Source organism: Xyrauchen texanus, chromosome 20, assembly GCF_025860055.1.
Source record: "Xyrauchen texanus isolate HMW12.3.18 chromosome 20, RBS_HiC_50CHRs, whole genome shotgun sequence".
In the NCBI taxonomy this organism is placed as follows: domain Eukaryota; kingdom Metazoa; phylum Chordata; class Actinopteri; order Cypriniformes; family Catostomidae; genus Xyrauchen; species Xyrauchen texanus.
The window spans coordinates 42,189,381-42,214,294 of NC_068295.1; the positions used below are offsets into that span (position 1 = coordinate 42,189,381).

Genomic DNA, 24,914 nt, shown 5'->3' on the forward strand with positions numbered 1-24,914 from the left:
AAAATGGCTGAAAGGGGCGTGTTTATGTAAATGTCCAAATTTTAACAATATATACGTGTCAATAAATCAAATGTAATTTTGACTGATGGTTTTTCAAACCTAACATGCTTAAAGATGACATCACTCTGAAGTACTGTGCAAAGAATGGCCATGCCAAAATTCCCATTTTCTGGTCAAAAATGTTCTAATTTGGTAAATTAATAGTACAGGCCAACAGGAATCCACAAACCAAGAATGACCGACATACGCCACTAGGGGGCACTACAGGACAAGCCAAAATTCCCATTTTCTGGTCAAAAATGTTCTAATTCGGTACAAGAATAGTACAGGCCAACAGGAATCCACAAACCAAGAATGACCGACATTCGCCACTAGGGGGCACTACAGGACAAGCCAAAATTCCCATTTTCTGGTCAAAAATTTTCTAATTTGGTACTTTGATACTACAGGCCAACAGGAACCCACATACCAAGTGTGGCCCACATTCGCCCTTAGGGGGCGCTACAGGCTACTCCAAAATTTCGTTTTCTGGTCAAAAACGTTCTAATTTGGTACATTGATACTGCAGGTCAACAGGAACCCTCAAACCAAGAATGGCCAACATTCGCCCCTAGGGGGCACTACAGGCCATGCCGAAATTCCCATTTTCTGGTCAAAAATGTTCTAATTTGGTACATTAATAGTACAGGCCAAAAGGAATCCACAAACCAAGAATGACCGACATTCACCACTAGGTGGCGCTAGAGGCCAAGCCGAAATTCCCATTTTCTGGTCAAAAAAGTTATAATTTGGTACATTGATACTACAGGCCAACAGGAACCCACAAACCAAGTATGGCCCACATTCGCCATTAGGGGGCGCTACAGGCCACTCCCAAAATTTCGTTTTCTGGTCAAAAATTTTCTAATATGGTACATTGATACTACTGGCCAACAGGAACCCACAAACAAAGAATGGCCAACATTCGCCCCTAGGGGGCACTAGAGGCCACGCCGAAATTCCCATTTTATGGTCAAAAATGTTCTAATTTGGTACATTGATACTACAGGTCAACAGGAACCCTCAAACCAAGAATGGCCAACATTCACCCCTAGGGGGCGCTACAGGTAATTCCCAAAAGTCCCATTTTCTGGTCAAATATTTTCTAATTATGTACATTGATACTACAGGCCAACAGGAACCCACAAACCAAGAATGACCCACATTTGCCCATAGGAGGCGCTACAGGCCACGCCCCAAAAAATATTTTCAAAGTGATACCATTTCCACGCCATTTAACCAATTCTTTTGAATCTTGGTGTACATGCCTCATTTCTCATTGGGAACAAAAACGCCTCAAGGATCCATAAGGTATGATGGATTTTCCTGTAGACTGAAAATGTTTCGTTTAGGATTCAGACAGAAATACATGTTTTTTGGATTCATCCATTGAGAGGGTTTAACCCCAACCCTCTACTGATCAATTTGAAATGATTTGCCATTTTGAGGAGGAATCCGCATTGCTGCTTGCAGCTATATTTATTATTATTATTATTATTCTTCTCCTTGAGCCCAAATAGCTCAAAAAGTCACTGGTCAAAAGTTTTCTAAATTGGCACATTGATAGTCCATGCCAACGGGTACCCCCAAACCAAGAATGGTCAACATTCGCCCATAGGTGGCGCTACAGGCCACGCCCAAAAAAAATATTTTCAAAGTGATACCATTTCCACGCCATTTGTCCAAATCTCCTGAAACTTGGTGTACATGCCTCATTTCTCATGGGGAACAAAAAAGCCTCAAGAACCCATAACTTCCGCCATGATGGATTTTTCCGTACGTTGAAAATTTGCGAAAACCTACAAAACTCTTCTTCTCCTGAACCGTAGCTCCAATTGACTTGAAATTTGGTACACATGTGTAGAATTGAAGTCTTTGAAAACGTTACTTAGGAAAAATGAATACGATACAAAATGGCTGAAAGGGGCGTGTTTATGTAAATGTCCAAATTTTAACAATATATACGTGTCAATAAATCAAATGTAATTTTGACTGATGGTTTTTCAAACCTAACATGCTTCAAGATGACATCACTCTGAAGTACTGCGCAAAGAATGGCCAACATTCGCCCCTAGGGGGCGCTACAGGCCATGCCGAAATTCCCATTTTCTGGTCTAAAATGTTCTAATTTGGTACAATGGTACTACAGGCCAACAGGAACCCACAAACCAAGAATGGCCGACATTCGCCACTAGGGGGCGCTAAAGGCCACGCCAAAATTCCCGTTTTCTGGTCAAAAATGTTCTAATTTGGTACATTGATACTACAGGCCAACAGGAACCCACAAACCAAGAATGGCCAACATTCACCCCTAGGGGGCGCTACAGGCCATGCCGAAATTCCCATTTTCTGGTCTAAAATGTTCTAATTTGGTACAATGGTACTACAGGCCAACAGGAACCCACAAACCAAGAATGGCCAACATTCGCCATTAGGGGGCGCTACAGGTAATTCCCAAAAGTCCCATTTTCTGGTCAAACATTTTCTAATTTGGTACATTGATTCTACAGGCCAAAAGGAACCCACAAACCAAGAATGGCCCACATTCGCCCCTAGGGGGCGCTACAGGCCACTCCAAAATTCCCATTTTCTGGTCAAATATTTTCTAATTTTGTACATTGATACTACAGGCCAACAGGAACCCACAAACCAAGAATGGCCCACATTCGACCATAGGTGGTGCTACAGGCCACGCCCCAAAAAATATTTTCAAAGTGATACCATTTCCACGCCATTTGTCCAATTCTTCTGAAACTTGGTGTACATGCCTCATTTCTCATTGGGAACAAAAAAGCCTCAAGGATCCATAAGGTCCGGTATGGATTTTCCTGTACATTGAAAATGTTTCGTTTAGGATTCAGACAAAGACATGTTTTTTGAATTCCTTAATTGGGAGGGTTTATCCCCAACCATCTACTGATCAATTTTAAATGATTTGCCATTTTGAGGAGGAATCCGCATTGCTGCTTGCAGCTATATTTATTATTATTATTATTATTATTCTTCTCCTTGAGCCCCAATAGCTCAAAAAGTCACTGGTCAAAAATTTTCTAAATTGGCACATTGATACTCCATGCCAACGGGTACCCCCAAACCAAGAATGGCCCACATTCGCCCATAGGTGGCGCTACAGGCCACGCCCAAAAAAACAAAATTCAAAGTGATACAATTTCCACGCCATTTGTCCAAATCTTCTGAAATTTGGTGTACATGCCTCATTCCTCATGGGGAACAAAAAAGCCTCAAGAACCCATAACTTCCGCCATGATGGATTTTCCCGTACGTTGAAAATTTGCGAAAACCTACAAAACTCTTCTTCTCCTGAACCGTAGCTCCAATTGACTTGAAATTTGGTACACATGTGTAGAATGGACATCCTTGAAAACGTTACTTAGGAAAAATGAATACGATACAAAATGGCTGAAAGGGGCGTGTTTATGTAAATGTCCAAATTTTAACAATATATACGTGTCAATAAATCAAATGTAATTTTGACTGATGGTTTTTCAAACCTAACATGCTTCAAGATGACATCACTCTGAAGTACTGCGCAAAGAATGGCCAACATTCGCCCCTAGGGGGCGCTACAGGCCATGCCGAAATTCCCATTTTCTGGTCTAAAATGTTCTAATTTGGTACAATGGTACTACAGGCCAACAGGAACCCACAAACCAAGAATGGCCGACATTCGCCACTAGGGGGCGCTAAAGGCCATGCCAAAATTCCCGTTTTCTGGTCAAAAATGTTCTAATTTGGTACATTGATACTACAGGCCAACAGGAACCCACAAACCAAGAATGGCCAACATTCACCCCTAGGGGGCGCTACAGGCCATGCCGAAATTCCCATTTTCTGGTCTAAAATGTTCTAATTTTGGTACAATGGTACTACAGGCCAACAGGAACCCACAAACCAAGAATGGCCAACATTCGCCATTAGGGGCGCTACAGGTAATTCCCAAAAGTCCCATTTTCTGGTCAAACATTTTCTAATTTGGTACATTGATTCTACAGGCCAAAAGGAACCCACAAACCAAGAATGGCCCACATTCGCCCCTAGGGGCGCTACAGGCCACTCCAAAATTCCCATTTTCTGGTCAAATATTTTCTAATTTTGTACATTGATACTACAGGCCAACAGGAACCCACAAACCAAGAATGGCCCACATTTGCCCATAGGTGGCGCTACAGGCCACGCCCCAAAAAATATTTTCAAAGTGATACCATTTCCACGCCATTTGTCCAATTCTTCTGAAACTTGGTGTACATGCCTCATTTCTCATTGGGAACAAAAACGCCTCAAGGATCCATAAGGTCCGGTATGGATTTTCCTGTACACTGAAAATGTTTCGTTTAGGATTCAGACAGAAGTACATGTTTTTTGAATTCCTCCATTGGGAGGGTTTATCCCCAACCATCTACTGATCAATTTTAAATGATTTGCCATTTTGAGGAGGAATCCGCATTGCTGCTTGCAGCTATATTTATTATTATTATTATTCTTCTCCTTGAGCCCCAATAGCTCAAAAAGTCACTGGTCAAAAATTTTCTAAATTGGCACATTGATACTCCATGCCAACGGGTACCCCCAAACCAAGAATGGCCCACATTCGCCCATAGGTGGCGCTACAGGCCACGCCCAAAAAAACAAAATTCAAAGTGATACAATTTCCACGCCATTTGTCCAAATCTTCTGAAATTTGGTGTACATGCCTCATTCCTCATGGGGAACAAAAAAGCCTCAAGAACCCATAACTTCCGCCATGATGGATTTTCCCGTACGTTGAAAATTTGCGAAAACCTACAAAACTCTTCTTCTCCTGAACCGTAGCTCCAATTGACTTGAAATTTGGTACACATGTGTAGAATGGACAGTCCTTGAAAACGTTACTTAGGAAAAATGAATACGATACAAAATGGCTGAAAGGGGCGTGTTTATGTAAATGTCCAAATTTTAACAATATATACGTGTCAATAAATCAAATGTAATTTTGACTGATGGTTTTTCAAACCTAACATGCTTCAAGATGACATCACTCTGAAGTACTGCGCAAAGAATGGCCAACATTCAGCCCCTAGGGGGCGCTACAGGCCATGCCGAAATTCCCATTTTCTGGTCTAAAATGTTCTAATTTGGTACAATGGTACTACAGGCCAACAGGAACCCACAAACCAAGAATGGCCGACATTCGCCACTAGGGGGCGCTAAAGGCCACGCCAAAATTCCCGTTTTCTGGTCAAAAATGTTCTAATTTGGTACATTGATACTACAGGCCAACAGGAACCCACAAACCAAGAATGGCCAACATTCGCCCCTAGGGGGCGCTACAGGCCATGCCGAAATTCCCATTTTCTGGTCTAAAATGTTCTAATTTGGTACAATGGTACTACAGGCCAACAGGAACCCACAAACCAAGAATGGCCAACATTCGCCATTAGGGGCGCTACAGGTAATTCCCAAAAGTCCCATTTTCTGGTCAAACATTTTCTAATTTGGTACATTGATTCTACAGGCCAAAAGGAACCCACAAACCAAGAATGGCCCACATTCGCCCCTAGGGGGCGCTACAGGCCACTCCAAAATTCCCATTTTCTGGTCAAATATTTTCTAATTTTGTACATTGATACTACAGGCCAACAGGAACCCACAAACCAAGAATGGCCCACATTCGACCATAGGTGGTGCTACAGGCCACGCCCCAAAAAAATATTTTCAAAGTGATACCATTTCCACGCCATTTGTCCAATTCTTCTGAAACTTGGTGTACATGCCTCATTTCTCATTGGGAACAAAAAAGCCTCAAGGATCCATAAGGTCCGGTATGGATTTTCCTGTACATTGAAAATGTTTCGTTTAGGATTCAGACAAAGACATGTTTTTTGAATTCCTTAATTGGGAGGGTTTATCCCCAACCATCTACTGATCAATTTTAAATGATTTGCCATTTTGAGGAGGAATCCGCATTGCTGCTTGCAGCTATTATTATTATTATTATTATTATTCTTCTCCTTGAGCCCCAATAGCTCAAAAAGTCACTGGTCAAAAATTTTCTAAATTGGCACATTGATACTCCATGCCAACGGGTACCCCCAAACCAAGAATGGCCCACATTCGCCCATAGGTGGCGCTACAGGCCACGCCCAAAAAAACAAAATTCAAAGTGATACAATTTCCACGCCATTTGTCCAAATCTTCTGAAATTTGGTGTACATGCCTCATTCCTCATGGGGAACAAAAAAGCCTCAAGAACCCATAACTTCCGCCATGATGGATTTTCCCGTACGTTGAAAATTTGCGAAAACCTACAAAACTCTTCTTCTCCTGAACCGTAGCTCCAATTGACTTGAAATTTGGTACACATGTGTAGAATGGACATCCTTGAAAACGTTACTTAGGAAAAATGAATACGATACAAAATGGCTGAAAGGGGCGTGTTTATGTAAATGTCCAAATTTTAACAATATATACGTGTCAATAAATCAAATGTAATTTTGACTGATGGTTTTTCAAACCTAACATGCTTAAAGATGACATCACTCTGAAGTACTGTGCAAAGAATGGCCATGCCAAAATTCCCATTTTCTGGTCAAAAATGTTCTAATTTGGTAAATTAATAGTACAGGCCAACAGGAATCCACAAACCAAGAATGACCGACATACGCCACTAGGGGGCACTACAGGACAAGCCAAAATTCCCATTTTCTGGTCAAAAATGTTCTAATTCGGTACAAGAATAGTACAGGCCAACAGGAATCCACAAACCAAGAATGACCGACATTCGCCACTAGGGGGCACTACAGGACAAGCCAAAATTCCCATTTTCTGGTCAAAAATTTTCTAATTTGGTACTTTGATACTACAGGCCAACAGGAACCCACATACCAAGTGTGGCCCACATTCGCCCTTAGGGGGCGCTACAGGCTACTCCAAAATTTCGTTTTCTGGTCAAAAACGTTCTAATTTGGTACATTGATACTGCAGGTCAACAGGAACCCTCAAACCAAGAATGGCCAACATTCGCCCCTAGGGAGCACTACAGGCCATGCCGAAATTCCCATTTTCTGGTCAAAAATGTTCTAATTTGGTACATTAATAGTACAGGCCAAAAGGAATCCACAAACCAAGAATGACCGACATTCACCACTAGGTGGCGCTAGAGGCCAAGCCGAAATTCCCATTTTCTGGTCAAAAAAGTTATAATTTGGTACATTGATACTACAGGCCAACAGGAACCCACAAACCAAGTATGGCCCACATTCGCCATTAGGGGGCGCTACAGGCCACTCCCAAAATTTCGTTTTCTGGTCAAAAATTTTCTAATATGGTACATTGATACTACTGGCCAACAGGAACCCACAAACAAAGAATGGCCAACATTCGCCCCTAGGGGGCACTAGAGGCCACGCCGAAATTCCCATTTTATGGTCAAAAATGTTCTAATTTGGTACATTGATACTACAGGTCAACAGGAACCCTCAAACCAAGAATGGCCAACATTCACCCCTAGGGGGCGCTACAGGTAATTCCCAAAAGTCCCATTTTCTGGTCAAATATTTTCTAATTATGTACATTGATACTACAGGCCAACAGGAACCCACAAACCAAGAATGACCCACATTTGCCCATAGGAGGCGCTACAGGCCACGCCCCCAAAAAATATTTTCAAAGTGATACCATTTCCACGCCATTTAACCAATTCTTTTGAATCTTGGTGTACATGCCTCATTTCTCATTGGGAACAAAAACGCCTCAAGGATCCATAAGGTATGATGGATTTTCCTGTAGACTGAAAATGTTTCGTTTAGGATTCAGACAGAAATACATGTTTTTTGGATTCATCCATTGAGAGGGTTTAACCCCAACCCTCTACTGATCAATTTGAAATGATTTGCCATTTTGAGGAGGAATCCGCATTGCTGCTTTGCAGCTATATTTATTATTATTATTATTATTATTATTATTATTCTCCTTGAGCCCAAATAGCTCAAAAAGTCACTGGTCAAAAGTTTTCTAAATTGGCACATTGATAGTCCATGCCAACGGGTACCCCCAAACCAAGAATGGTCAACATTCGCCCATAGGTGGCGCTACAGGCCACGCCCAAAAAACAAAATTTCAAAGTGATACCATTTCCACGCCATTTGTCCAAATCTCCTGAAACTTGGTGTACATGCCTCATTTCTCATGGGGAACAAAAAAGCCTCAAGAACCCATAACTTCCGCCATGATGGATTTTTCCGTACGTTGAAAATTTGCGAAAACCTACAAAACTCTTCTTCTCCTGAACCGTAGCTCCAATTGACTTGAAATTTGGTACACATGTGTAGAATTGAAGTCTTTGAAAACGTTACTTAGGAAAAATGAATACGATACAAAATGGCTGAAAGGGGCGTGTTTATGTAAATGTCCAAATTTTAACAATATATACGTGTCAATAAATCAAATGTAATTTTGACTGATGGTTTTTCAAACCTAACATGCTTCAAGATGACATCACTCTGAAGTACTGCGCAAAGAATGGCCAACATTCGCCCCTAGGGGGCGCTACAGGCCATGCCGAAATTCCCATTTTCTGGTCTAAAATGTTCTAATTTGGTACAATGGTACTACAGGCCAACAGGAACCCACAAACCAAGAATGGCCGACATTCGCCACTAGGGGGCGCTAAAGGCCACGCCAAAATTCCCGTTTTCTGGTCAAAAATGTTCTAATTTGGTACATTGATACTACAGGCCAACAGGAACCCACAAACCAAGAATGGCCAACATTCACCCCTAGGGGGCGCTACAGGCCATGCCGAAATTCCCATTTTCTGGTCTAAAATGTTCTAATTTGGTACAATGGTACTACAGGCCAACAGGAACCCACAAACCAAGAATGGCCAACATTCGCCATTAGGGGGCGCTACAGGTAATTCCCAAAAGTCCCATTTTCTGGTCAAACATTTTCTAATTTGGTACATTGATTCTACAGGCCAAAAGGAACCCACAAACCAAGAATGGCCCACATTCGCCCCTAGGGGGCGCTACAGGCCACTCCAAAATTCCCATTTTCTGGTCAAATATTTTCTAATTTTGTACATTGATACTACAGGCCAACAGGAACCCACAAACCAAGAATGGCCCACATTCGACCATAGGTGGTGCTACAGGCCACGCCCCAAAAAAATATTTTCAAAGTGATACCATTTCCACGCCATTTGTCCAATTCTTCTGAAACTTGGTGTACATGCCTCATTTCTCATTGGGAACAAAAAAGCCTCAAGGATCCATAAGGTCCGGTATGGATTTTCCTGTACATTGAAAATGTTTCGTTTAGGATTCAGACAAAGACATGTTTTTTTGAATTCCTTAATTGGGAGGGTTTATCCCCAACCATCTACTGATCAATTTTAAATGATTTGCCATTTTGAGGAGGAATCCGCATTGCTGCTTGCAGCTATATTTATTATTATTATTATTATTATTATTCTCCTTGAGCCCAAATAGCTCAAAAAGTCACTGGTCAAAACTTTTCTAAATTGGCACATTGATAGTCCATGCCAATGGGTACCCCCAAACCAAGAATGGTCAACATTCGCCCATAGGTGGCGCTACAGGCCACGCCCAAAAAAAATATTTTCAAAGTGATACCATTTCCATGCCATTTGTCCAAATCTTCTGAAACTTGGTGTACATGCCTCATTTCTCATGGGGAACAAAAAAGCCTCAAGAACCCATAACTTCCGCCATGATGGATTTTCCCGTACGGTGAAAATTTGCGAAAACCTACAAAACTCTTCTTCTCCTGAACCGTAGCTCCAATTGACTTGAAATTTGGTACACATGTGTAGAATTAAAGTCTTTGAAAACGTTACTTAGGAAAAATGAATACGATACAAAATGGCTGAAAGGGGCGTGTTTATGTAAATGTCCAAATTTTAACAATATATACGTGTCAATAAATCAAATGTAATTTTGACTGATGGTTTTTCAAACCTAACATGCTTCAAGATGACATCACTCTGAAGTACTGCGCAAAGAATGGCCAACATTCGCCCCTAGGGGGCGCTACAGGCCATGCCGAAATTCCCATTTTCTGGTCTAAAATGTTCTAATTTGGTACAATGGTACTACAGGCCAACAGGAACCCACAAACCAAGAATGGATGACATTCGCCACTAGGGGGCGCTAAAGGCCACGCCAAAATTCCCGTTTTCTGGTCAAAAATGTTCTAATTTGGTACATTGCTACTACATGCCAACAGGAACCCACAAACCAAGAATGGCCAACATTCGCCCCTAGGGGGCGCTACAGGCCACTCCAAAATTCCCATTTTCTGGTCAAACATTTTCTAATTTTGTACATTGATACTACAGGCCAACAGGAACCCACAAACCAAGAATGGCCCACATTCGACCATAGGTGGCGCTACAGGCCACGCCCCAAAAAAATATTTTCAAAGTGATACCATTTCCACGCCATTTGTCCAATTCTTCTGAAACTTGGTGTACATGCCTCATTTCTCATTGGGAACAAAAAAGCCTCAAGGATCCATAAGGTCCGGTATGGATTTTCCTGTACATTGAAAATGTTTCGTTTAGGATTCAGACAAAGACATGTTTTTTTGAATTCCTTAATTGGGAGGGTTTATCCCCAACCATCTACTGATCAATTTTAAATGATTTGCCATTTTGAGGAGGAATCCGCATTGCTGCTTGCAGCTATATTTATTATTATTTTTGTCTGTCTCTATTGTTTTTCAAAGAGACATAAAACATATAATTCATACAAAAATCACTTGTATACACCTCTTCTATGATGGATTTATTTAATGGTGCACTTTTGTCTTTGTTTCATCTTGGACTTACACTGACACTTAGCGGTTTGGATGCTGCATAATTTAAAATCAACAGTTTTCAACAGTTTCAGATGTCATTGTAGACATAAAATTTTCAGTCAGTCATGATTACTTTAATCAATTAATGAAAGTGTCAAATAACAGGACTGTTACTGAGATTAAGTGAGTAGTGTTCAGCTGGTCATGTGATTCTAACAGGGCAGCCCCCATGTCTGGACCCTCTTCATGTAGAATAAAACAGCTTTTATAAGGTTACTGATATGACTGGTGTCTTCATTTTAATGTGATTGGTCATAATTTCCTACATATATTGCAAAATTATAATTTATGTCTTCAGGAGTTAAACCTTTTAGTTTAACTTTTTTTGAGTGCACCTTTAAAATTTGCCTACTTGGTTTTAATATTTTAATATTTAATTTATTTATTTATTGGTGGATCTTTCTCTGCTGGATCACGGGTAATATAGTTGGTTACCAGAAATTCCACTTTCGAAGAAGATTTTTAGTTGAAATAATACAGAATGATGACATTAACTGAAGCATATTCCATCGATGAACAACCTGAGTTTATGGTAGGTGTGTATTATTGTTGAAAATCAATTCGTCTATGGAAAAATTTTCTATGGGATTTTTACTTCTGGAACCAGAATGTTGGGCTCTGTTCATAAAACAGTAAGCGAGAAATTCCCAGATGACCTACTAATCCCAGCGAGTTTATGAAGTACGGAACGACTGGACACCTTACTATCCCATAATCTCCCAGGAGCTGCATATGTCACAATCAAAACGTTGGATTTAAAAGAACGTTGTTGAACCACGAGCTGGACGCCTATTTTCAACTGTAAGTGATATATAGTATACAAACAGTTGTTCCTTGTGTTGTGGCAATGTGTTTCACTGTACCCTTCTGCACATCGTGGCACCGTTTTGTGGCCCCTATCAGTTTATCGCGGCCCCCTTCATCATATCGTGGCTAGGGCTGAAACAATTAGTCGACATTATCGACAACGTCTACAATCAAAAATTGACCAATTTTTTTTGTCGTCGAATAATCGTCTGATTTCATGCCACTCAACATGAAGTCTTTTGAAAGCTAATGATGACGTGGGAGAGCAGCACTTCAGCTTGCACTTGATTGAGGAGAGGAAGGAAAACAGCTCACAGTCCAGACGCACTCCAAACTTTCCAAACAGATTAATACAACGCAAAACATTTTTTGCCTCACGTTGCGAGTAACGCGAACCCGCGAGTATTCCCCCTTCTCTTCCAGAAAATGACAGGAGGAGGGGCTTCTATGACAACTTATCTTTCTGCCATCAACCATGGCCGATATCACAACGATTGCTGCTTTGTATCTGTTGTGGAAGTCCCAGATACGTTAACGTTGTGTCATACAATTCCGGGTGCCCACACACCGCTACAACCATTTTCTCACCCATTTTTCCTGATATCTTCTGCTACTCTGTCAGTACGTCTGTGACATCCGGACAAGTTCAGTGCTGATAGGCTTTTGCGACAACGCGTAATGAAGATATTTAACTCGTGCGAACACGCAAATGAATACATTTTGCGTTTTCGCTTCGCGCCATTTCTCTTCGTTCGTGCCGCCTGCCGCGAATTCGCGTCTTTGCATTGACTTTGTGTGTAATCGAGCCACTCGAAATGCCCGATGCGCATTGTATGTGAACGCACCATAAGGTGATGTAGATCGCAGAGTATTATATTACAAAAATACTTAAGTAAATGCTGAATCAGTGTCGTCGTGAAATAAAGTGGTGCCGTAACTGTTCCGCTTGAGCAAAACTTGCCTGTCAGAGCATCTGAAATGGAAACACTGCGCCGTTATATACTGTATTTAATGCATCCTTTATTGAAGTTCAAATAATAAAGCGGGCTGTATAAATAAGCACAGACTCCGAAAATGGCATTTGTCTGTACGGTCAGAGCCTCTTATGAGTCGCGTGAAAAACAGCGTGAGTGAGTTTGAAACTTCTCTGTTTTAAAGGCATTTCAATGCCATTAATCCGTGCACGTTATTGAAGCTTGCGCACAGTAGTTAATTGAATTGAATTGTAATCTCAGTCTTTGTTTTTTAAGTCTTTCAGGTATGACTGCCTTTCTGTTGATGTTCATACAAGATAAAAAAAAAAATTATAATAAAAAAAAAAAATTGTCTTCCGGAAAAGGGTAAGTAACCAATGACATTTTAGTTTACAATCAAAAGAGCAAATCCCACCCCACGACTGCCAAAAATAAGTGTTTGAGTGAGCAAATTAAGCAGCAGATGAGATTAGACGGAGCGGGAGACTTTGGGGAATTGTCTTCTGCGTGCTGTCAGGCACGTCCTCGCGTGCGAGATCTTGTACTGAGCTTGCAGGAGATGTCATGCGCGAGAGGGTTTAAACGCGCATGCTAGTATTTCATTTTTCCTTGCGTGGCTTTAATCTATCGCGCGTGCGAGCGTCAATAAAGCGTGCGGATTAATGCCGTTGAAATGCCATCATACTTCTCCCGGCTGATACACTTTCTCGCGCAGAGACGCTCATCACTGGCGCATGCTTGCTGCAGCTAGATTTTGTTAATAGTGATTGCTCGCGACATAGTGAATTATAATATGAGTGTCACGGTGTGTATCTTTATAGTGAAGAAAATCAGAGACATGCAGCTCTATAAAGAAGAAAAAGTTTGTTTTTGTAAGTTAAAGATGGATCGAAATCAAGTGAACAAAAAGGTGAGAGGGTGTAGTATTAGCCCATTATACAATGCAATATATTTTGGTTTGTTTTCTAATATAAATATCTAAAACTCCTTATGTAGCCTACATTTACATTAGTAGCTATACTGGAGAAGAAAAAATTGTTATTGGAGAATTTTAAATAGAATTTTTAATTAATTTTAATATTTAAATATTTAAAGATACATTTACCTGAGAAGCAACATATAAGATATTTAGATGTGCTTTTAGAGAACAGTTCTTGAATATGAGTATATTTTTTCTTTACTTCACTGGCAGAAGTATGAACAAGTGAAAAAAATGCACTTATATTTAAGATACATTCTCTTAAAGCAATTCTAAATATCTTCTATGTTGCTTCTCAAGTAAATGTATCTTGTTTTAAGGATTTTTAGACCTTTTAAAATGAAAACAAGAAAAAACACTTGATAACAAGCGGATTTTTTGCAGTGAAATTTTAAATTAATTAAACCAGAGGCGGCGGCAGCCGATTTTGCCGGGGCTTCAGCCCCGAATGTTTTGAGTGTAGCCCTGAATGTATTTTGAAAAGTTGACTGACAAATATGAAACCGGACAAAAGCCTATGTAAAGCCCCGAAATCATAAATTACCTTATTTCATTGTGCTTTGGCTTTGCACATACTGCATACAGCCTGTAAAAATAGACATAGGCATAATCTAGCCTATAGAATAAGTTCCTTTGCTGTCGGTAGCCTATGGGCGACTCCGTTTCTTCCTCTCTGTTGAATATGCAGCAGGTAGGGGAGGAGCTTGCACAGTTGTTGACATCATCTAACGTTACTTAGTGGCGAGTTAGCAGGAAAGACAGCAAAAATGAAGCAAATGAGGCTTTGGGGATTTCTCCGAAAGAAGTCAGTGGGTAAGAATTCACATTTGTTTTTGTCCTTAAAGTCTAAAGATCATCATCTAGCTGGCTTTCACCCACAGTAAGCTAAACCTCAAGAGGTCCACTACGACTGTCTTTACATGTTGTAGCCTCTAGCCTCGTGTTTAGCGCATCTGCCTCTCTCGCTGGGCTCTGTTGACAATTCAAGAATCATGATAGATCTTAGGGCAATCCCACTGATCTGCTCTTCCCAATACATTTACTTCAGTGGTATTGGTGTACAATTTGACATATGTAGCACTTGATGAATTAGTTGTTTGAAGCTGATTTGCAATAAGTTATATGCTGTATCTGTTCTTTTGCATCACAGATGATTCAGGGAGGAGAGAGGATGAGTTAGTCGAGGATAGTACTAGAGTGGAAGATTTAGGAACTGTAGAAACAGGCCCAGCCAGAGCAAAACTCAAAGAATACCCTCTCACCAGCTTTGGACTACAGAGAAGTGGTTGCTAGTGTGAAAATAAAATTGTCTGGGCTGAGCCTCGGATGTTCTTCAATGCTGGAAACGCCTCTGAATTAAACAATAAAAATCCAAGTAGTTTTCCCCCTTTAATTCAGTGAATGCCATTTAGAGGTATTTAAAAAAATATATTTTGTCCTCTTTATTGTTAGTAAGCATGTTAAATCCAACCTTTGAATGTGCTTCTGGGCACAATCTGAATAATCAGTTAAGAGCTAATGATTAATCGTTGCAATAATCGGCAAATAGTTGAATAATCATTCTAATAATCGTTAGATTAGTCGATTATACAAATAATCGATAGTTGCAGCCCTAATCGTGGCCCACTTTGGCATATACCACCAGGAAAAGTCCCAGTTCTTCCGATGCCTAGTCCACCTCTGTCCCCAAATGAAGTGTGTCTGAAATCTATTCATGCAACTTTCATGCATATTTAAAGAATGTTCTGTTTTACTGGCCGAGAAGTGGGTCCATCATCAAATACAGTACATACTCTGACAGTATGTGATTTTGGATGCTGTGTGTTTGAAGTTTTAAAAAATATGTCACATCACGTTTTTTTATATATTTTTGTGAAATGGCATTTTTGTTCAGGTCATTTGGAGTAACCATGAGAAAACATCTTAATATTCTTCACTCAAAAATGTATCATATTTAAAAAAAAAAATGTTTTTTTTTACCTTGAAATATATATTGGAAAACTTTTTAAACGTTGGTTATGTTGTGTACAATCTTATGTATTCAAGGAAAGTGGAAGGAAATTATGTTAACACTTTACTTGCTGGTTACACCACATGACGTTTTAATGTCATTAACCTTCCTATGCTATTGAAAAATGGTATCTTCCTCTGGGATTCGTGATCATTTTTGACCACAAGGTTTCGATGTGTAACATATTTTCAGTTTTTTCTTCGCTGAAGTAAGAGCAATGAAATTATGTATTTATTTTGGGATTTTATGCTATTTTTATCTTATTTACATATACGTTTCTAAATTTTACCATTTAATTTGCATATACAAACAAGCACAGTTTTGGAAAAAAAAAAATCAGAATCTACAATTCTATAAATTGAAACTTGAAGAAAATTGGAGGCAGATTGCTGCCATATGGTCAACAAAATATAAACATGACTTGAAAACCATGTCATTCCAGTAACAGCCTGTAGAATACTGTGTAGTCTGATTGCTTATTGTAATCTAATTTTATATTTTATCACAAGAAATGCATTTGGATATAGATTTTGATATAATTAAACTATTATTTGTCGAAGTTTAGGAATTTAAAATTTATTTGAAGTGTCAGTTCTTCCAGTTTGTCATTATGCTTGTCATCAAACCTGACCATAGTGTTACAAATTGAAGACACTGGCATTTTTCTACCAATAATTTATTTCAAACATAAAAATGTAATAACTCAAAGTAAATGCCTGGACTCAGCCACAATGGAGGATGGTATGTTATGTTAACTCTATACTCTGCTTGAAAGCTTCACTTTATTTAGTTGACCAGCTACTGGAAGCTTGTTTCTAATACAACCAGGCCAATTTAACTGTTACACTTGTGTAAAATCACCATGCAACAATTTTTTGTTGCTGCTTTATGCAGCACAATAAGCTAGTAGCTAACAGCTAGCGGTTGTGTTATTGTTTTGGTCAGTTTATGTCAAGTTTAAAATGATGTCACGGAAGTAGAGGCGGCGCAACTATGACGATCAGCCTATAATCCCACCCACGTTAATGTGGTAGTAAACTGCAGTGGAAATGCAAGCTCAGAAAAGTAAAGCGAGTAGAGTTGAGTCGAACAAGTAACGTGCAGTGAAAAAGTGCCATAAGGTGGCTGCTGGAAGAGGTATTAGGGAGGGAAGCAAGGGGTGCTCACCCTGTGGTCTGTGTGGGTCCTAATGCCCCAGTATAGTGATGGGGATACTATACTATGAAAAAATAAATAAAAAAGGCACTGCCCGTATGAGACTTTCAACTGAGTTTCTGACTCTCTGTGGTCATTAAAAATCTCAGAGCACTTCTCGTAAAGAGTGTCTTGGCCAAATAACTGTCATTGGTCCTTATCTGTCATGGCCTCCTAATAAACTCCATCCTTGAATTGGCTACATCACTGTACTTTCCTCTCATCAATAGCTGGTACGTGGTGAGTGCACTAGCACACTATTGCCGCTGTTGCATCATCCAGTTGAATGCTGCACACTGGTGGTGGTTGAGGAGATTCCCCATATACTATGTAAAGCGCTTTGAGTGCCTAGAAAAGTGCTATTTAAATGTATGGAATTATTATTATTATTATTATTATTATTATTATTATTATTAATGCCAAAAATGACCAAAAAATTGATGTAGAGCTTGCAAGAAATTCAGAAATGCAGACTAGGAGGCTCGGGTATGTCTTCAGCAGAATTCTTTGAGAACGTGCTGTGTGGCGCTGCAGTCATCAAGTCCAAATAACTTTGACTTACATTGTAGTTTTATAGACATTTTGGTGGGCAGTCCTTCATGTGAAGACAAAGTACTCAGTTGATGACCGTTAACAAAGTATGCAAAGGAAGTAAACTGTTGTAAAAACCCACCCCAGACCTTGGAGTGTCACCAGCCCTTAATCCAATCAGCATAACTATATCACTTAGACCACTTCATTATTATAGACCTAAAGCAAAGCTCACACCTAAAGTATTCTTTACATTTGAATCAAACATTAACCATGGTCATTAATTCAGGGATTGAGATGGAGACATCAAGGGCCATAAAAGGTGACAGCCTCTGTCAATTTTCAATTTAAAGTACTTTATTGGCATGATTGTGTTTAAATACACAATTTTCGAATTTGTCTCCGCTCTTATATAATGGGTGTATTAAGCCCATACTCCAGGTGTCAGGGAAATAGCCAGACTGCAGAACCAGATTGAAGAGTTTTAATAAGGCCTCTTGCTGTACTGCTGGACTGTGCTTCAGCATTTCTGTTCTAATCTGCCAATTCTTCTCTGCTAATCTGATAGTCTAAAGGGTTTTGGTTATTTTTTATTGTAGATTCCAGTTGACTTTTATTTTGCATGCTTTTCTGGTCAGGTGTGAGATTTTCTGGAGAAATTTCTTTGAATACGTTTTTAAAATAGTCTTTCCATAATTCTCCGTTTTGTATGGCTATGTCCGGACTGTGTTTTTTATTCAGACTGTCTCATTAAGAGTGTGGTTTAGGTGTTGTTGCTTTTTGTGGCGTATTGTATTTTTATAATCCCTGAGTGCTTCAAAATAGTTTTGTCTGGTTTCAGATTTGGGTGGCTCTGTGTTTTTGGTTAGAGATCTGGTTAGAGTAGTTTTCTTTTAATTTTACATTCTTTATCAAACCAAATTTCATCCCCGGTTTTAAGTTTAGTTTTCTTGTTTGTACGGAGTAAATTTTCTTTGATTGAGCACCTTTGATAAATGTCATTTATTTGTTGTACTTCGGAATTTACGTTGATCTTGTTAGCCATAAACCGTGTTGTTTGAAGTCTATTGATTAGGTTGGACATTTCTTTGGAGCTAATTGCACTAAGGAATTCGGACTCATATTTTGGGGACCATTTGTATGTTGGGTTTAGTTGGAACAGGTTGCTGGGCTCTTGGTCTGTTCTATGGTGTTGGATTGACTTTAGGAACACATTAATTTGACAGTGATCTGATAAGGTAGACTGTGGTATGACAGTGAATGCACATATGTAGGAGGGGTCCATGTCTGTAATGGCATAGTCGACTCACTAGCCCCAAGAGCTGAGCAGTATGTGAATCGACCTAAAGAGTCCCCTCGGATCCTACCATTAAGCATATACAGACCCAGGCCTCGACAGAGACACAATAACTCCTTAACGTTTTTGTTGACTGTACTGTCCGGATTGTTCCGTGTTGTAGTGGTGGGGGTTAGATGTGCGTTGGCTTTCAGTATGTGGTTATTCCCGAGGGTATCTATAGTGTCCGGTTCTGAACCTGTCCTTGCATTTAGATCCCCACAAAACATCACATTCCCCTGAGTCTGGAATTGGCTGGTTTCCATCTGAAGCTGATCAAAACGATTGTCCTTGTAGTACGGAGACTCTGATAGAGGTATGTTGGCTGCACAGATGTAAAGGTCCTTATCACAGTCTATGATGCCTTTTTTAAGTTTAAGCCAAACATGTGATGAGTTTTTTTTCATGATTGATAGACTGCTTTTTAAAGTCTCTTTGTACCAAATGATGACCCCACCAGAGTCTCTTCCACATTTCACGTTACAGTTTTTAAGTGATGGCAATAATATTTCCTTGTATCCTAAAGGGCAGTGTCCACATCTGATCTGCACCATGTTTCTTGCGGAATAATGATGTCCTGATTATAAATGGTTTTCAGGAACTCAGTTTTTAAAGTCTTGGCCCCTAAGATTGTGGAGTAGAGGCCTTGAATATTCCTGGAGCTTATAGTCACCAATGCCTATTTGACTCAAAATGAGGTAAATAGGAGCTGGCAGAGACCTCCACTTAGCAACTCTGTTGAACAGTATAATGCAGCTGATGCTGTTGCTTCTCTCTACTCTATCCAATCATAGTCATTTTAAATGTATGTACAAACATTGACAAATAGCTAATTGAGTCTATAATAACCCTTATAAAAAGGGCATCAGATAATAAGGAACTCTTCTATTCTTGTAACGTTTCTTGCAAATACACTTCTGCAGCTCTGATGGCAACTACAGTATGACACTCGACAGACTTCTTTAATAAACATCACTAGTGTGAGGCCTCCTCAAATGTCTCATTACAATCTAATATTCTCAGTGGTTATGAATTCCAGTCATTTGAAAGAGGGTTTCTGGATTAGGGATCTTTCTAAGAACACTATTTGACCTTTCCTGAGCTACAAGTGAGCAATAAAGATAATTTGACATGATGGATGGTAGTCATTGCTATATGTGACCTATTATTGCTGTAATCAATAACTGTTCTAGAAGGATTAATAAGGTCATATTCTATTGCCGTTTAAGACAGATATATTCTTCAGGGACTTTCACAGATAGCTTGAATGTAAATGAGCACTCACTCCAGTGAAAAATCTAATTTTCATATGATTTCTCTCAAAGGTTGGAGATGGAGACCTTTAATTACAGAGTTAACACTTATATTGACTCATGGATGGGACCCAGGGGTAAGACCAGCACTCCTTGACTTTTAACAAGCTTTTAATAGTCTTTCCTGCTGCCCTAGCTAAACTTTTTTGATCGAGCACTGCAGATTTAGCTGAAGCAACTTTAAGATTTCAAGATTTATTATAGCAAACACAATATTAATTCCCCATTATGACAAAATCACTTACTAATATAGTAGTAAATATATATTCAATATTATATCTTTGTAAACCCTATAAGCCATTTTGTACAATGCTCCTGTAATGCACAAAATTGATACATTTTATGGCATCCACAAAAAGTCTACAGTCAGGCTTATTAACTATATTATTTGGTGAAAGGATCGGTTATACTAATTATTATTATTATTATAATTTCATCATACTGGCTGTTGTGTGAAATGTGATGATGATTCTTCTCCATCATTTGCAGATATACGGGTTCGAGGATGGCTGCTATTGGACGACTACATTCCTACTCTTACCTTTACTATTATATATCTTCTGATTGTGTGGATTGGACCAAAATACATGAAGAACAGACAGCCGCATTCGTGCAGAGCTCTGCTAGTGCCGTATAACCTCGGCCTGACGCTTCTATCTCTCTACATGTTCTGTGAGGTAGGAATTCCTCAAGACAGTGCTAAAGTTGCATGCAGGGTCTCACTCTTGTGAATGGCTTTAGTACATATATTTAACCCTTAAGTAAATTAAGTCTTTCACCAAAAATTATTACATGCATTGGGTCGTAGTAATCAGGCACATATGTCTATCACAAATGGATCTACATAAAGGACGTAAAAGAATTTCAAAGCATTTTCAAGACTATTAGCCTCTTGGGATGCTATGTCACAAAAACAGTTTATGCTTAAAATGTTCAAGTCCATGGAAACAGAAGTCATTTAAATTGTTACATAAAAGAACAAAATAAGGCCTGAAAACATCGGCATTGCAAACAAGCACCATCTAGAGGATATGTGGTTGAAATATTACAATTAATATAGAAGTCTTTCAAATAGCACATAAAAAAACAAATCATATATCAAATGAAAGCTTAAAAACATCGACGATCACTGCTGCTGTAAACCCCAAATAGCTAAAAACGTTTTATCTGCTCTTACTTTAGGCAGTTTTCTACAAAGTGAGCCATTTTTTACTTGACTGTGAGATTGCTTGTCTGCTTATCTTAGATGTTCAGAACAAATAAATGCGGTCCAGCATTCTCGAAAAATTTAGATTGAGCTTCTAGTCCACTTGGAAGCCAAGTTTTTTTTATATTTGATGAAACAATGGGTGAGGGTGGTACATGGACTGAAAATTAGAATGAATGTTTATAGAGGAGCACATCTGTGAGGGCTAAAATGTGTTAGAGCGCCACCTACATTTCAGATTGGCATATTGTGAAGGAAAGTGATAGAGGAATAATTATTTTTTCAAGGACTTGCTGCCATCAATTGGAATAAAATTGGTGGGAGATAAAGTGAACACAACCAGAATTACATGCTTACAAATGTTTTATTCAGTTCATCATAAGATTGTATACATATATACAATATCATGTATGAATCTTTTTGTTTGGGAGGCTCTCTGAATAATGAGACTGTTTGTGAATGGTGAGCTTTTAAATTTGAGTGTGAAAAATTGCAGGCGCCACAGCAGCCCAGAAATGCTCCAGAGTTGAAGAGGTTAGAAAATAATAGAAAAATTACATTTAATGCTTTATTTTTCATATATCAAAATGATAATGAAACAAATGATAGAACAGGATTCATTACTTCCATATAGAAATTTTATGCGACACAGCTGACTGTCAAATGCATATTGAACATAATACATAAGCTACACATAAATTACACATATGTATTTTCTCAGGCAATTAATAATCTAGATAGAAGTGCAACTTGCAGAATTTCAGCAGTACACCGGAATGGCAAAAAGCAGTAATTTTCACGTGTTATACTTTCTATAATTTACTTCCACATTGCAAATAGCAATGTCAAATGTATATGACTGGTGCCCTGTTGCCCTAACTCTCATCATCAGCAAGCGCTTTGAAAAGCTTATCAGAGACCACATCTGCTCTGTGCTGCCTGCCTCTCTGGATCCACTACAGTTTGCTTACAGAAGCAACCGCTCCACTGATGATGCCGCCATTGCAGTTACAATACACACTGCTCTTTCTAACTTGGAAAAAGGCACACATATGTGAGAATGCAGTTTGTAGACTACAGCTCCGCATTCAACACCATAGTGCCTTCCAAACTTTACATGAAACTCCGGGCTCTGGGCTTAAACAGCTCACTGTGCAGCTGGATCCTGGACTTCCAGTCAGGCAGATGCCAGGTGGTTAGAATGGGCAGCAACATCTCCTCATCACTGACCCTCAACACTGGAGCCCCGCAGGGCTGTGTTCTCAGCCCACTCCTGTATTCCCTATACACACATGACTGTGTGGCAACACATAGCTCCAATACCATCATTAAGTTTGCTGATGAAACAGCCTACAGAGAGGAGGTGCACACTCTGACACGCTGGTGTCAGGAGCACAACCTCTCCCTCAATGTCAGTAAGTCCAAGGAGCTTGTAGTGGACTTCAGGAGAAAAGACAGAGAACACAGCCCCATCACCATTAATGGAGCACAGGTGGATAGAGTCAGCAGCTTCAAGTTCCTCTGTGTCCACATTACTGAGGAACTCACATGGTCCGTCCACACTGAGGCCATTGTGAAGAAGGCTCACCAGCGCCTCTTCTTCTTGAGATGACTGTGGAAGTTTTGAATGAACCACCACATCCTCACACGGTTCTACACCAGAACTTTAGAGAGCATCCTGACTGGCTGCATCACCACCTGGTACGGCAACAGCGCTGCCCTCAAACGTAAAGCCTGCAAAGGGTGGTGCAAACTGCCAGACACATCATCGGAGGTGAGCTTCCGTCCCTCCAGGACATCTATACTAGACGGTGTGTAAAAAACCTCGGAGGATCATCAGACACTCCAACTACCCCAAGCCATGAGCTGCTCTCACTGCTACCATCAGGCAGGCGGGACCCGAACCAGCCGACTTCATGACAGCTTCTTCCCCCAAACAATCAGACTTTTTAACTCTTGATCGCTCATGATCAACATGCCTGATGGGTAATGGGGCGGCTGTGGCTCAGGTGGTAGATTGGGTTGGCCGCTAATCGCAGGGTTGGCTGTTCGATTCCCGGCCCACATGACTCCATATGCCGAAGTGTCCTAGGGCAAGACACTGAACCCCAAGTTGCTCCCAATGGCAGGTTTGCGCCTTGCATGTCAGCTCTGCTGCCACTGGTGTGTGTATGAGTGTGAATGTGTGTGAATGGGTGAATGGTAACCTCTAAGGTTAAAAATAGGCGCTATATAAGTGCAGACCATTTTTACCATTTAACATATATCAGCACTGAACATTATTATTCTCACACTGGACTGTCATAATTATATTTCTCTTAACAACATACTGGCAACTGACTAGGAGTCGACAACCTGAATGTCAATACAACACTATACAAACTGCTCATTTATATATATTATTTTTATTGTATACTGTGTATTCTATATTGTGCGACTTGTATTCTGTACATTGTATATTATTCTTTGTATATTTTGTTTAGTAATTATGCATATATTAGTTTTGTGAATTGTGTTGTGTATATCTGATGTTTATTGTAGATTGTTATGTCTCATCTCTGTCATGACTGCTATATTGCTTTGAACTGCACCCAAAACTTTCACATTGTGTATATGGTTGAGTGACAAAGTGAATTGATTTAGATTTGTTTTATTTTGATCAAGTCAGTCACTGAAACAACAGTACCACCTTGTGGAACAAATATCATGTTTAATGATAATTTACCATCATTGCACAAATTAATTTGTGTGAATATAGTACTTATTTGTCTTGTAATAAACAAAGTCATAGATATCCTGTGATAGGCAACATTCCATTAGCTGTGGATTAGACCTGCAAAATGTTCAGAAGGAATTTTAGACCCTTCATCCAAACAGAACTGCTTCAGCTCAGACATATTCTTAGGATGTTAGAAGGCTCTCTTGAGTTCATTCCACAGTATCTCTATTGGGTCTTAGCTCTAAATAGGATACTCTAAAGGTGGATTTTCTTTTTTGGAAGCAACTCTGTAGTGGATTTACTTCAGTGTTTAGGGATATTGTCCTGCTGCATCACTCAACTTCTTCTGAGCAGCCCCAAATCAAGATGCTCCCTCCACCATTGGGATGATGTTTTCATGTTGGTATATGTTTAAGACATACATAGTACTGCGTGTTCTTCCCAAACATTTAACCTTAATTTCATCAGTCCAAAAAACATTTTACCAGTAGCATTGTGGAGTGTCAAGGTAGTCTTTGGCAAATTTCAAATCATGCAGCAATGTTTTGGTTGAAAAGAAGTGGCTTCCTTTGTGGTGTTCTACCATGGACACCATGGCTGTATATAAGTGAATGAATGAATGTTATGTTTATGTAGCACTTTTCTTACACTCAAAGTACTAAACATACTGAATAGGTGACCCTTCTCACCCACCACCAGTTTAATTTGTAATGTTTTCCATATAATTGACTCATGAACCGATATGTTATCGAGCTTCAATGATTCCTTCAAGTCTTTAGCTGTCACTCTGGGGTTATTTTTGACCTCATTGAGCATTCTGCAGTGTGTCCTTTGAGTGATCTTGGCTGGATGACCACTTCTAGGGAGAGTAGCCACAGTTCTAAATCGTCTCCATATATAGACAGTTTGTCTTACTGTGGACAGAT

At 39.7% G+C, this 24,914-nt stretch overlaps 1 pseudogene; it reads left to right on the forward strand.

Moving 5' to 3' along the window:
• The first annotated feature begins 20,081 nt into the window (after positions 1 to 20,081).
• LOC127660476 (elongation of very long chain fatty acids protein 5-like) overlaps positions 20,082 to 24,914 on the forward strand; it is a 47,947-nt pseudogene continuing 43,114 nt past the window's right edge.